At 38.9% G+C, this 16,308-nt stretch overlaps 1 protein-coding gene across 3 annotated transcripts in view; it reads right to left on the bottom strand.

The window, feature by feature from the left end:
• The window catches only part of Itprid1 (ITPR interacting domain containing 1), a 144,733-nt gene that overhangs the window by 36,400 nt on the left and 92,025 nt on the right, over positions 1–16,308 (bottom strand). The window lies entirely within an intron of this gene.

The raw sequence follows: 16,308 nt of genomic DNA, 5'->3' as shown, positions 1-16,308 counted from the left end.
AGTTCTGCCCTCCATTTTCCAGGGAGAATAGACTCTTCCAGGAAGATCACTCCATGATGAAAGGGCGGCCACATTATAGGAGCATGGTTGTCCTCTTTTGGGGACCATAGGCCTGATGGGTAATGCCCTGAAAAGCAGATTGATCCCTGGAGAAACCCCCATAACAGCCCAGTTTCCTAAGTGCCTACACTGAATGGAGATTCCTCTAAGCAGTAGGGGAATAATGGCAATATCCCTTCACCCAGAAAGTTGTGAGGAGAACTGAGGTAGTGACCAAGTCAACCTTGGTTTGGTTATTTCTACCCCTTGCCATCTTCCTGATTCTTCTCTGATTCAAAGCTGAAGCTTGATCAATTTCCCCCAAGAAAGGGTGAGAGACTTAATCTCCCTACCTTGTTGTGTATCACACTGAGCACTAAGTTCCTGTCCTCCTCCATTATTTTTTCTGGAGTGAGTGCCAGGACATGATGTGTTGGGGTTCTAGGCCTCTGTCCTAAGAATCCAGCACCAGAGAGTTTTACTTCTATAGAATAACTATAAAGAAAATATGTTTAAAGACATTTTAAGAAAAGCTTGCTTGATTTTTAACTTAAAAAAGAAACATGTTTCATCTTTGGACCTCTGAGTATTTGACACACACATCCAGCACAGAGGTAAATGCTGGCCAGGAAGACAAAATGCTATGGTGTGATGGAGGTCCCAGCCAGCCAGAGTCACAGAGAGTTTACACAGCCGGGTCCGTGTTTATTCTTAGCACCTGCTTTGCAACCCCTGTGCAGAGGGGACTTGGAGGAATTCACTTTAGGTCTTTGTCTCGAAGACTTTTCTAGCAAGTCCATCTTTTCTAAAGAGAAGAGGCCCTTGGGAGCATTTGTATTAGACCACAGGTTAGCAAAGAAATTGTCTCATCCAAAGATGTGTGGAACTGGGGTGTTAAAAGTTGGCCGTATCTAGATGTCCAGATTGCTCCCCCAAACCCCACTGCAAATGATGGCTGCTGGTCCTTGCAGGGTCCCATTTCAGGGACCCATGTTCATAGCATGGAAATGATTGGTGTCTGTGGTGTTTAACATGTAAGGCTCAAGTTTGGTTGTCATGGGTCAATTATGAAATGATAGATATTGAGAAGCTCATTCATGTCAATCATCTTCTCTGCTAAATTTATCACTGAGTCATTTGGTGTTATTTCCATTCTAATGAGAGTGGTATTCTATACCTACTGAGGCTATGCAAAAGATCACAGGATCTCCCTTCTCAGGGTGGAGTGAGCACAGGATCTTCCTCCCTAGGTAGAGTGAGCACAGGATCTCTCTCTCCAGGTGGAATGAGAACAGGATGTCACTCAATAGGCTGTTCTTCCTAAAATACACCAGTGCTTTAAGATCTAAGTATGTTGATGAACAGATTACATGCGGAGGGGAGTTCTCACCTGCCACATGGAAGTCCCTCTCTAGGGGGCTCCCTACAGCTCTCTATATAGTTTTACTATGTTACCAAGGAGCAGTTTGTTAAAAAAGGATAGTTACTTGAAATGTAAGCAACAAGGAGGTTTGAGGAAGACACGATGTAATTATCTAGCCTGAAATACAACCAGGACATCTATGCTGCACTATCACCAAAACTACAACCAATCTTTTTACAAATGGACTACTTGAGTTTGGAAAGACTAAAGGCAGCCAGGAAAGGTCTGTGGCCTGGGAAGTGTTTGAGAGACAAGCCAAGGTTTTTATGTTGCCAGCACATGAATTCTAGAAACCTTTTTGGTCTTGTGTGATTTGATTGTGTTTCCCATTCACACGTGCCTAGACTTTGGGCTGATTCCTGCTTTGATCACAGAGGAGATCACACAATAGGTCATTGAAAGCTACTCACCAAGACGTCTTGGGGATCTTTCTCTCACTGGTTTAAGATACTGGGGAATCAGTAAGATGTATCAATAATGAACAATTTGGCCCTTTGTTGGTGGATTGAATGGCATGCTGGTGAGTGAGTTACTTCTTTCTCTTTCCTATGTATTTCCTACTCCCTCACTCTTCTTCCTGATGAAACTTCTTAACCAATGACTCTGAGGTTAATTTCTATTTGAGATTTATTTGGGAAACACAATCTATGGCACATGGTACAGGTACTTTGTAACTGAATGCTAGGATCTAAATATTTATAAATATAATTATTAAAAATAGTAGGTACCAGCATGTAAATGCTCATTACTGCTCCCTTAGGGATAACCTCAATTAATAATAGTTGACATTAAGAAAACAATGAAAGCCATAATTGAGAGTCATGGTTAAGTTAAGATAATATTAGCATTATATTAATAACAAACTGTGAACTCTCCAAGTTGAAAAAACGCCAATGATTTTTGCTTGTAAGAAAAGTAGCATTCTCACAGTATTATCACAGACTGTAGCAACCAGGGACTTAACAGAAAACTAAGACTTTTCAGTAAAGCCCAACACACTACTTCTGCTGTCCATACCTGATCAGTAATTGTTCTTAGCAATGGATTTTTCCTATGTAAAAATGAAAGCCTGTAGAGTTATACATATTTTGCCTTTAGGAATTAAGGATTTCCATTTTAAATGATTTGTTATTTCAGTCTGCTTAAGACATTTCTAAATACTGTACATTAATAATCATTGAAGATGGTATGATATCTTTGTCCAAAAAAAAAATGGCATGGGAAAATTTACATGTTACTTTCAAGACAAATCCCTACTACAGTGGTCCCTACTTATCCAAGGTTTTGCTTTTTGTACTTTGAAATCCCATAATCAATTTCAGGTTTGAAAACACAATGGAGTACAAAAAGGTATTTTGAAAGCTAAGAGTGAGACAGAAAGAAGAGAGGAGCCATATCCATGTAAGTTTTATTATAGTTATAATATTATATATACTTACAGTATTTTGTTGTAGTATATTATTTTATTTTCTTACATTGTTTAGTTTATATAATAAAATTTATTGTAAGTTTACATACACAGTAGTTTGGATGAAAAATGCCCTCCCCCCCATGGATTTGGAAACTTGGCCCTTGGTTGTTGGTATTATTTGGGGAGGTTATGGAACGTTTAGGAGGTGGAGTCTTGCCAGAGGAAGTACATCACTGTGGGTGGGTTCTGAGAGCTTATTATAGCCTTGCCCCACTTCTAGGTCACACTCTTTGCTTTCTGTAAATGGTTGGAGATATCATCTCTCAGCTTCCTGTTGTGACAGCCCACTGCCATACCTTCTCTGCTGTTGTAAATGCTCCCTCTGCAACAGTAAGCCAAGATAAACTCTGTCTTCCATCAGTTCCTTCTGGGCATGGTATTTAATTATTGAAGTGGAAGAGTAGCTACTATACTATATAAAGGAAAGGAGGCCTCTATTATGTATCTTCATATCTCCCACAGACCAGAGGGGCCTGCTATAGTAATGATAGTACAAGCCGTTGCTCTGTTCACAATTACTGTCCATGATAGTCTGTAGAGATGGCAATCTTTACAGTGCAAGGCTGAATGGAATTTATCATGCTTGTCATGAAAATGGGAGCACTGGGGTTTGTAGGCTTCTGGGGCACTAATGCCATACATATGCCAAAGTTCTAAGAACATGTTTTCCCCACTCAAACATGTATATCAGTTCCTTTGACTGTGGCTGTGACAAAATACTTAACCAGGGCAATGTGGGGAACTAAGAGTTTGCCAGGGTTCGAGGGTCAGTCTGTTATGATGGGTAAGTCATGGCAGCAGGAGTATGAAGTAGGGTCACAGTGTGCCCACCATCAGGAAGCAGAAAGTGATGACTCCTGCTGTTTATTTCATTTTATCCTTTTTATTCAGTCTAGGACCCCATTCCACTGAAAGAGCAGCACACAGTTAGGGTGGGTCTTTCCACCTCAATTAACTAAGTCTAGAAACTCCCCTTCAGCCATGCCCAGAGGTTGATCTCCTAGGTGACTATAGATGCTGTCAAGTTGACTGTATTAACCATCACAGCAAACCTATCAATTTTTTTTAGTATTGACCAATCAGTTCTGTATCTATGTCCAAAGAAGAAATGAAGATACATCAGATGTATATTTAGAGAACCTATCTCACTTTAATTTTTTCAGAACAAAATTCTGATTGTGGTGAATTTTAGAACTTTTTTGACCAGTGCATACTTTAGAGGAACTATGTTAATTGGCTTGAATTAAGTTACAGTCTCAAGTTGATGGCACAGAATGCTTAGAAAGCACTACTCTTTGTCTGTTGGCTGATGGTGGCAGAAAGCATCAGCAGTGGACCTGATGGTGATGTGCAGCTTTCATCTTTGATACAGTCTCAGAGAATAAGGAACTCAATCAAGAGGTCCAAGTGATGAGAACACATAACAGAATTCTGTGGAGACCGACAAAGAGTATCTAGTAAAACTTTGCTCAAGGTCAGAGAATCTGGGCTTGCTTTACCCAGCAGGGCTGCATAATGGGATGATTTGGCCAGGGGCGAGTTTACCAAGTGTTTGTAAGGGTCTACACTTGGCTGTACAGTGTGCCTTGATCTTGCAAGGAGGAGGTCTTTTGCCTCTCCCCTTGGCATATTATAAAAAGCTCTTTTGAATAAACCTCTGGGCAACTGGGTATTGACCCAGGGCCCTCCTGAAGCTATCCTGTGTCTCTGACTTTCTTATCATCTCTTTCTATCTTTCTTCCTAATATTTCCTCATTTCTCTCTCCTCCACCCAAGAACCCTTTGACAGGTCAGAGCTGGACTTTGACAGACTCCCACAGAACCCCCAAGTCTGGGGTCTTCTCAATGCTTGTTTCTAAACTAGGTAAATTGACAGTGGCATTCAGTACTCCTTCCTCACAGGGTCTTTCTGAAGATAGCTAAGCTATCATCACTTTCTATGCCAGAGCACTATGAGTTTCTGTTGTCACACTTTATATTTTATAACCTTTAAAAACATCTGAAATTTTAATTAATATCATAAATTCATTGCATATCAGGAATGGTCCCAGGATAAAAAGTATGCATTACTGAACAAAATTAATGTATTCATGAAGATCATATACCTATGAAGTGTTTAACTTCTTGTGGAGGCCTAACGTCTTCATCTTAGTGCTGGGAATTGCATGAGTTTAAAAAATATGTGTTAAGCTACTAGAATGAATATGTGTGAAACTCAGCATGAAGCTCTCTTTTAAAAATAAGTGATGGATCTTGGGAGGAGAACCTACAACCACCTCTTTATTAAACCAGCATGTTTCCTAATTATACTCTAAATATTTCCCTTCATACTCACAGAAAAATGTAGTCCTCCCCCACCATCAAGAAAATTTCTCTTTGCAACAGACAGTGACCATACAGAAAACAACACAATCAAAATGCAGAGTTCTGGATCACACTCCCAATGGATACAGATACAGCTCTTGCACCTAAGGCTCAGGGAACATTGCAGAATCGGGGATGGAAGTATTTTAAGAGTCAGAGGATGGGGGAGTTTGCTGTGAGATTATGTCTCCTAGTCAGGTCAGAAGCTATACCCCTAAAGTCTCACCAACATGAGCTAAACAAGGACAACAACAGACATGCTAATGTAATGTTGGAAAGCCTAGGCAGCCTCAACCCTACACAAAGAGCTAAAGGGAATGAAGGAATGATTAGAGTGGGAAATATAATCTTCCCTTGGGAAGAGCACACAATTCTGTTGTCCAATACCAAATGATCAGCCCTAAACACATATATAAGTGATATAATACAGACTGAGGAGGCTATATTTAGGAACATATATGTATATACATGCATGCAACAACAATCAAGGGAAAAAGGAGGCCATGACTTTGAAAGAGAGCAAGGACAGGTATATGGGATGATTTAAAGGGAGGAATAAGAAGGGAGAGATAATGTAATTATATTATAATCTCAAAATTAAAGGAAAAAATAAGCGATGGAGATGAATTGAGTATCACCTCAATTTCACTCCCATGAACCTAAACCAAGCAACAGTAACTTATTCCAGCCTTTGAAATACAGTTTTATTAGGAGGCATTTATGGATTCTTCTTCACTTCCTTTACTTTTGGTGTATAAGATGATATCAGAAGTTGTATAAGTATTATTTAGCATTACATGGTTTAGACTAAATGACAACCTAGTACTTCATGTTCTCTAAGGTCAAGAACAAAGATAGTATAGTGAAGAGGTCCCCAAATGCTCATATTCTACATATCAGCTGCTTGTTCTATGGCAAGACACTTGCCTCCCCTGAGCCAAAGGTCAGCATCAGAAAATGCATATTAATCCTGACTTTACAATCTGTGGCACATGTGACTGGAAGGTAAAAGAAAAGAGCTTAGGTACTAGACAACTGTGAGGCTTGTGGGAGTCACCAAAGTAGCACAAAGACCATTCAGTGTGGTTATACTTCAAGCAGAGCAAAGAGAGTTCCAATGGAGATCTGCATTGCAGAGATGCCTTTATACCCAAAAGGCAGAGTGCTGTTGAGTATACAGCATAAATATAAACATACTCACAGGATCTGGCTTTAGAGTGAAATATAACAGACTGCTGATCATATGGGGATTTAAAGGAAAGGTGGCCTTAAACAAGAATATCTTTCCTTCTGGTGTATCTTGCCACCAGATATTCTACAAGTAGAAAACTTTAAAGCCATAATCCAGTAACAATCAGGTAATTATAATAAACACATACCCTGACTGAAGCATAATTAGATAAATAACTTTATAATAAAATGAACATAGAGTAGCATGAACATGTATTTTGTTTCATGCTTGTGCACATGCCCAAGAAACTCTTAAGAAACCTCAGTCATGCACCTCCACATAACACTGAAATAAGGCACAAACAGAGAGTGGAGGCAAGAACTCATCTTCAGCAGCTGGGTGGTTGAAGGTGTGATCCAACCTGACAGAACGACACCCAAGAGTGGAAAGCTTTTTTTGTTCAAGTCAATTAAGAAAATCTGATTGATCATTAGTTGACTGCTAGATTATTAAGCAGAACTTCAGTGGCTACACATGGCAGAGAACATGGAATTGAAAGAATTATTCCAGAAAAGTTACATCAAACAAATAATAAACCACCACAACAGGCTGGGCAGTGGGGCGCATGCCTTTAATCCCATCACTTGGGAAGCAGAGCCAGATGGATCTCTTTGAGTACGAGGCTAGCCTGCTCTACAGAGTGTGATCCAGGACAGGCACCAAAACAACACAGAGAAACCCTGTCTTGAAACCCCCCTCCCCCAAAAAAACCCCACAACAAACCATCACCACCACAATGTTGATAGGAATGTTTGAGCTCAAGAATTTTCATGTTACTTAAAAGTCCCAGTGTATCACAAACTACTCAAAGACACAATTAGAAAAGTATGATTACCATACAGCAAAGTCAAACAAGATAAACAAAAAAATCAGCCAATTAAAATTCTTCATGAAGAAATGCAGACATTGCACTCACAAGACAAAAACAATAAATCAACAATTACATATATATGCTTAACATATATTATGTGTTTGATATATATTCTATACATGTTATATATGTATATATGTGTGTGTGAGAATTAATGGAGTAGCATTTGAAAAAGTAAAGCAGTGTGAACATTAGTATAAAAACACATAATAAAAACCAAATAAAATCTCAAAGGTCTGGAGCATGATAACTAAATGAAAAATGCAGTACATCAGATGTGAGCTACCAAGTGAAAGAATCAGAAACTTCTAAAATAAGTTGACTGCAAATATTCAGCTGTCAAAACACAGAAAAATGAAGAGTCCCAGAAATTGGTGGGATATCATCAGAGGTGCCAAAACACAAAGTAGAATTTAAGAAAGAAAATAAAAGGAATAAATAATTCAATAAAATTTCCTATTTTGAGAAAAAAAGAATATAGACTTTCAAAACTTAATGAATTCTAGGTAGAATAAGCTCAGAAAGAAGCATGATTAGATATATGATTATGAAACTCTCAAAAACAAAAACAAAAATTTTGAAACTAGCAATACAAAAATGACTTAGAACATAGAAGAGAAAATCAGTGAAGTTAAGAACTGTATTCTCATCAGAACCCATAGGAGCCAGAGGTGTTGAAATGACATTTTCAAAGTAGTAAAACAACAAAGAATGCCAATCAAGAGTTCAAAAGTTCTTTATCCTATGGAGTCATTCTCCAAAAAGAAAACACCATTTAAGGCATTTCTGGGGCTGGAGAGATGGCTCAGTGGTTAAGAGCACTGACTGCTCTTCCAGAGGACCTGAGTTCAATTCCCAGAATCCACATATCAGCTCACAACTGTCTTTAACTCCATTTCCAGGGAACCCAACACCCTCACACAGACATACATGCAGGCACAACACCATTGCACATAAAATAAAAATAACTAAGTTACTTTTTTAAAAAGACATTTACACACAAATAACAGAATTCATCAATGGCAAAACAGTTTTGTGAGAAAAAATGATGGGAGTCCAATATGAGAATGAAGCTTTTACATTCTTGTAAATTTTTAATCTTAATATTGTCTTAATTATTTTAAGCTAAGACACTAAATTGAACAGCATAAACATTAAGGGGAAAAAAACCCTTAAAATTGAAATAATACAAAGTATGTTTTCTAACTGTTTTAGAATTAAGGTAGTTAGATCCTTGGTAGTTGGGTGAACAGGAAAAAGGTACATTAAAATACTTTTTGCTTAAATAGTTAAGGCAGCCCACTTCCTGTTTCTTCTCCTTTTCCAAGATGCAGACTTGGTGGGATTCCACTAACTCACCTGCTATTGGGAACTACTACTCAGTTGTGACTTTCAAACATTTGGGAAGTTGGGGGGGGGGGTTGGAGCTTCTGTAGTGGGAACCAAATAGCTAAAAACCTAGTTTTTCCTGCCTTTTTATTCTTTAACTCAGTGATGAGAAAGAATCAATTTCTGCAGCCCTACATCATGTCATCATGATGGACATAAGAATGAAACTGGAAATTCACAGCAAAGGAAATTTGAGAAAGTCACAGATATATAGAATTCTTTAAAGCACAGTCCAAAATAAGGAATGGACTTAATGGAAAGGATAACTAAAGACCTTTGAAAATGCCATATGGAAGTCTATTACTGTAAAAGCTCCCTAAAATATATGAACACACATATATAAAAGAGGTTTCTACAGAGTTACCTTGTAACAAGGAGCCAAATGCTCTTAACGTACATATTTATGAAACCTGTGAGCTACAATAATGACTGGCCTGTCAAGATACATTTTTCTTTGGGTCCAAAGCCTGCTCTACAAGATGGAACTTTTGCTTGGTTCCATTAACTTAGCCAAAAACCCATGACTGGCTAGATTATAGACCTTAGAGGAAAACCTGGTACTATTATTTTGCTAAATAGACATAGTAATAAAACATCCTCCAAGTTCTTATCTTTATATTCATAGTGATTAATACAGAGACTCATAACTGGTAAGTGTGCAGAGAGTAAGAGGCTTTAGAGGAGTCAACTCTAAATGGGACATCTGTATCATAACCTCTTCTCCCAAGGCTCAGGGACCATTAAAGAAAAGGAAGCAGACAGACTGTAAAAGCTAGGAAGAGAGATTCAAGAAGATGGTGGAGACGAGCAGACACAGGTAGGCCTGTGGTGGTGGCCTGTGGAGGTGGATGGGCCTGGTGGCAGCAGCCGACAGGGACATTTAGGCCCGGCGGCGGAGATAAACAGACGGAGGTGGATGGGCCCAGCGGTGGCGTCCAACGGAGACATTCAGGCCCGGTGACGGCCCACAGAAGTAGACAGGCCACGCGGCGGAGACAGGCAGACGCAGGTCGGCGACCCGCGGAGGTGGACGGGCCCGGTGGCAGCGGCCGACGGGGACATACAGGCCCAGCGGCAACCAGCAGAGACATTCAGGCCCTGTGGCAGTTCACAGAGGTGGATGGGCCTGGCAGCAGTGACAAGCAGAGGTAGGTAGGCCTGCGGCGGCAGCCGGCAGAAACATACAGGCCCGTTGGTTGCCCGCAGAGGCAGACAGACCCAGCCAGCGGCAGCTGACAGGGACATACGGGCCCAGCAGCAGAGACAAGTGGACGCAGGTGGGCCTGTGGCAGCAGGACTCAGGGGTCGACAGGCCCGGGGATGGAGAGGGGCGGACGCAGCTTGGAGCGGGGATGCCCCTGGCCCCAACACCTGGGGAGGAGGCTATCTCTGTGGGTCGGAACCAGGGCGAGTCTGGGCACTTTGTCTGGGGACAACCCAGGGCCCAACTGCTGATCCTGTGAAACCCAACAACTTGGAGGTGTTGGTGAGACTACCCTGCTCAGCTGAAACCCATCTGGGAGAGGATTCAGATGCCTACAGTTGAAGTCTGAAGAAACAAGATCAGCTGAGGAGTTGACAAATGAACAAAACGTGACCTGGGAACACAGAAGAAGGCGCTACCCAGCCACTAAACCAGATCATCAGAATCATAAGTATATAATTCACCGACTGAAATCAGCTGTCCCTGAAGAAACAGCCCAATAGCACCAATTTTACCAGGAACCCCTACTAAACCAAGACTAAAAATTAGAACAAGAGAGGCACTCTCAGACACAGACACCACCTGCACCGCACAGAGGAAAAGATGAGTAGACGCCAGTGCAAAAATACAGGCAACAACATAAAGACCTATATGGCAACATCAGAACCTAGTGATTCTACACCTGCAAGACCTAAACATACCATGACAGAAGAAACAGAAGAAATCAACCCTAAAAATGACTTTAAGAAGATGATAGAGGCCCTTAAAGAAGAAATAAAACATTCCCTCAATGAGGAAATAAAAACTTTCCTTAAAGAGGAAATAAAAACTTTCCTTAAAGAGGAAATGAAAAACTCTCTTAAAGAGGAAATAAAAACTTCCCTTAAAGAGGAAATGAAAAACTCCATTAAAGAGGAAATAAAAAACTCCCTTAAAGAAATGGAAGAAAAAACAAACAAAAAATGGGAAGAAATCAAGTCAAGCCAAGAAAAAGCAATTAAACAGATGAAAGAAACATTCCAAGATCTGAAAAATGAATTTGAGACAATAAAGAAAACACATGCTGAGGGAATGCTGGAAATAGAAATCCTGACAAAACGAACAGGAACTACAGAAACAAGCATAACCAACCGATTGCAAGAGATGGAACAGAGAATCTCTGACACTGAAGACACGATAGAGAAAATAGATTCGTCAGTCAAAGAAAACACTAAAGACAAAAAAGTCGTAACACAAAACATCCAGGAAATTTGGGACACCATGAAAAGACCAAACCTAAGAATAATAGGGATAGAAGAAGGAGAAGAATACCAACTCAAAGGCACAGAAAATATATTCAACAAAATCATAGAAGAAAACTTTCCTAACCTAAAGAAAGAAATACCTATGAATATACAAGAAGCTTACAGAACACCGAATAGGCTGGATCAAAAAAAAAAGTCCCCTCGCCACATAATAATCAAAACACTAAATACACAGAACAAAGAAAAAATATTAAGAGCCGCAAAGGAAAAAGACCAAGTAACATATAAAGGCAAACCCATCAGAATAACACCAGACTACTCAATAGAGACTATGAAAGCTAGAAGATCATGGACAAATCTCATGTAGACACTAAGAGACCATGGATGCCAACCCAGACTATTATACCCAGCAAAACTCTTAATCACCATAGGTGGAGTAAACAAAATATTCCAGGATAAAACCAGATTTAATCAATACCTGTCTATAAACCCAGCCCTACAGAAAGCACTAGAAGGGAAAATTCAACCCAAAGAAGTTAAACACATCCATGAAAAATCAAGCAATAGATAATCCCACACCAACATACACCACAGGACAACAGTTGATGAAAGATACGACAAGCATTAAAGTGTGGGTAAAAAGTTTGGTGAAATTCTGAGTGAAGTTTTAGTTAAAGTTGGTTGAACTTGAGATTGACTGGGAGGCCAAAGATTTAAAAAGCAGAAGATTCTCTCAAGACACAAGTTGTGTGATAATAGTGTGTTTTGTGTGTGTGAATGAGAATTTGTAAATGTTGAATTCTAGGCTTCAACAATCATTGTCAGTGCAGATCAAGCTGCAAGTACTTATGTTTTAAAACTTAAATTATAAAGCTAGTTACGTCTTTCTAACAACTAGTTTTAATGTTTATGAGCATATTTTACCTACATTACCTTTTCAGGATGTTGAGAAAGATGCATCACAAGCACAGGCTGGAGGCTGGGGGCTAGATGGTTTTGAGGAAGAGGTCTTGGTGGACTCTTTCATAGAGCAAAGGGAAGCAATGCCTTCTGGGAAATGAGCTAAGTTTTAATCTAGTCTTTAAGATTAGAAGTCAAAAACAAAAATATTAAGGAAAGGAAAACCTAATTGAGCTTTGAAGTATTGTTATGTGGAACTGAGTGGGACTTTTGAGGCCTTTCTTCCAGAAAACAAGGACTTGGTTGTCAGGCCTATATTAGGCCTAAACCTTGGTGCCATGTAGTTGTACTTAAATCATTTCAATGGAAAGTGTCTTAGTGATTGGAACTTCTAGTGCAGTTTGGAGTTCTTCCATTTGAAAAATGTGATATTTGCATGGGATTTTTTGAATCTTGTTTTCTAGTCCCTCCTCATCACCACCCTCATAGTCTGAAGGTAGATTTTTCTCTTGATAAAGGAACAAAAAAGGTGAACATCTTTTTTGTAAATAGGTATCTAGTAACTAGTGGTAAACTTGAAATGGTAGAATTCTTTAAAGCCTAATTCTAGGTAGCCTTAAGAAAATGTATCTTAATTATTTTTGAACCTGTATTCACCTTGTTTTTTTCAAATATCTTAAGTTATATTTTCTTTTTCAGAGCTGCTTCTTATTTGGGGCTACTTTTTTTTTTAATTTAGGCGTAATTCATAAAAGGGTATATTGTTTTGATGAGACTTTTTACAACTGTGGCTGGATGTCTTTCTTTAGTCTTCCAAGAAGGGCCATTTTACTTTTTTAGAGTTACTTTTTAAAGTCATGAGGTCAACAACTTAGACTACTGTGCATGTAAGTGCTAATGCAAATTAACGCCCAAGTTGACCTCCAGCAGCAGTTCATTCTATGTTGACAGTGAGAGAACACTTTGCCTGTTAGGATACTGTTACTCGTGGACTGAAATGCTGAAGAAACCCCTCCCCCTATTTTGTTTTTTGCAAAAATCAAGGTATATTCTAGGGTTTCCTGGTTGACCTCAACAGATAAACTGAGATGACAGTCTTAGTTCAGGAATGATCTGAATGTAGATTTACAGTCTATGTGTACAGCTGGCTAAGTGAGATCGCTTTCACAGTTCTGCATGTATCCCATCGGCTCCCCATTAGTCACTGAACTCTTAAAACTGGTATTGTAACATTATCACAATGTTTTGCGCCAATTTTATAAACTTTACAGTGCAATATGTGTTCCTTTTCTGAGGCAAACTAAAGGTATATTTCTCAAGGTTCTGCTGCTATCAGCAGCGTTGATGGAGGATTTTATATACATTTGTAATAGATAGAAATAAACCAGAAAAAAAGAAGAAAAAAAAAGTGGTGGAGGAAAAGGTGAACACTGCAAGAATACTCAAAAGGGCTGAGAGTTGCAAACGCCAAGAATGGCTTTGCATAGTAAATGGAATAGAACAGCTCTGAACTATGGCTAACTTTTCCTGGTTTGGTCTGACAGAATGATTGAATGCTTTTGTACAAAAATCAGAGCCTTAAAAACAAGGATTTGGTGAGATTGTAAAATGGTGTGCCACTTTGGCAAAACAGTTTGGTGGTTGGTCAAAATGCAAAACTTTGTTACTCTGTTACTCAACAATTCTACCCTTAGGAATATATCCTCAAACTACTGAAAATGTGCACCTATGAAACATGTACATGAAGGTTTACAGCAGTGTGTTGCTAATAGTAAAAAAGTTACAACAACTCAAATAGCTATCAAATACTGGAGAGAAATAAAATGTGGCTTATTCATACAATAGAATATTATTAAGACATAAAAATGAATGAGAAACTGACAGATTAAATGACTTTGGTGAACCTTCATAATTTCATTTGTAGATCTTTCCATTTCTAATTTATAAATACATTTGGGGTTATAAATTATAAATGTACTGCCTCCTGTCAACATTGTATACTTCTATTTGATGATTTCTGTGTCAAACATTATATGGAAATGTTTCCAAGTATTTTCTGTATTAACTGTGAATGAATAGAACAAAATAAATTGCCTGTGATGGGAAAAAAAAAGCTAGGAAGAGTAGATTTTTGTAGTGAAACAGTGTTGACTGGACATGGCCATGTAGTTGCATATATGAATTCACAGTGGCTGGGACTACATGCTTGAACAATACTCAAACAGGATCAATCCAGCTGGAATCCTAGCAAGGATGAAAGAGGGGTTCATAAAATCCCACCCCTATCTTTGAGTTGCTGGAAACTTAATGGATCCTAAGAGAGGAAGATTCGGTGATGGTGGACCTGAGAGGCTACCCATGCTCCATAGACGGTCCCACATCCATGCACATATAGCATTAAATGGGCTCAGTGGGTGCTAAAAATTTAAAAAAGCACATGAAGTATAGAAGGAAAAGTGTGGGGGAAGTATTGGGCAAGAATTGGAGGGGAGAAAATGGATATTTGATCTAAACACATTAGATGAATATGTGAATATCAATCAAATGTTTTTAAAAGAAGATTAAAATATATTTACTATGAGTTAAAATTAAAGGATTTTATATAATAATTTATGAGATATAGCCAAAAGCAATGCTTAAAGGTTATAGTTAAAAATGACTACAGTAAGTGATCTGATCTTGGAAGGGGGTGTGGCCATAATTAGGAAGGGGAAGGAGATAAATACAGAAGATGAAAGGAGGAGAGTACCTTAAAACTATAATATACATGTGTCTGTGTTTTAATATACATACATTATTTGAATAAATTTTCTAATCTAGGCTGACAATGCTCCCTCCAAGAACCAAAGACTACATAACACAAGAATCCCTCTTTTGAGTTGTTGTAAGAGTTTTCCAAGAGACTCCCCCAAAACATATAGGCTATTGTTATTGCCCTTGGTTGTCCCCCAGAAGTAGAAGTCCCTATTACTGAAGACACCATGTATTTTAAACAGACCTGGAGGCCTCTGAGCTGGAACTGGCCTAAACGCCTCATCCTTGAAAGCAAATTTCAGTGGTACTGGAAGGCAACATACAAGCTTCCAAAGGAGGGAAGCAACCAACAGTATACCCAGCTATGATGCCTGTCAATCACAACAGCAATTAACATGGCACTTGACAACCCTAAGTGTGCAGTAGCAGCACACATACCTAGGCAGTAACCAACAACTCCCTAACTAAGCTTAGGAACTTCTCAAAGAGTGAAATTATGCCTTGTACGGGAAAGCTAACCATCACCTAGAGTTGGTGAAATCGTGGATCTTGAAGGAGAACTTATAACCACTTTACTAACTAAACCAGCATAATCCATAACTACAACTAAATAGTTGTTTCACTGTCTAACATCTCTATCTCTATCAATCTACAAAAGTTGTGGTTCCTATTCAATTATAAACCAAGCTGGCTTTGGAGATGGAATTAGCTCACTCCTTCTCTAAACCCAAGCATATTGCTAAAAGAAAAGGTCCCATTATCAGAAGAGCCCTCTGGTGTGGGACAGAAGGAAACCAATAAAAAGGGACCATTGTCTTCAAGATTCTAATTCTCTCCATGCTCACTCTTGATTTCTCGGAATCCTTTCTTACATCTTATGTCCTCTTTAAATCCAAACTTTCCATTTAGATAAAAAATAAATTTTTCCAATAGCAATCTCTGAATTCTCCAGAAGGAAGATGGGGCCCCAACAACAACAACTCTACCCAATCCAGAATGATACCATGCTAATCATCATCATACTACACTTCTTGCTAGAATTTCAGACAATTTTACCCATTATTCTAAGACTTGCTGCAGAATCTACAGTTAGTCTAACTGAGATTCAACTATCTGAGCTTTCTCACAATACCCAACAGAGATACCATCACTCCCAAAACAGCAGGAAGCAATTCTAAGAAAACGATGCCCCTTCTCCCTATGGTTTCATATTTCTCAGGGTTATAGATGATGGTTATAGGGTTGGGGGGTGGAAGAAAATATTAAATTCAGTATTCTCCTAAAAAATGTGGGGGGGAGAAGAAATGGAATGGATAGGTATAAGATATTATGGTAGATTGTTTTATATACAAGTAAACGAATTTAGTAAAATAGCAGCCTTAGATAATACTATAATTTGCACTGTAATGGATCCTTAT

This window comes from Peromyscus maniculatus, chromosome 3, assembly GCF_049852395.1.
Source record: "Peromyscus maniculatus bairdii isolate BWxNUB_F1_BW_parent chromosome 3, HU_Pman_BW_mat_3.1, whole genome shotgun sequence".
NCBI classification, from domain to species: domain Eukaryota; kingdom Metazoa; phylum Chordata; class Mammalia; order Rodentia; family Cricetidae; genus Peromyscus; species Peromyscus maniculatus.
Note: the sequence above shows the minus strand (reverse complement) of the source record. Positions and strands in the feature narration are given on the sequence as shown.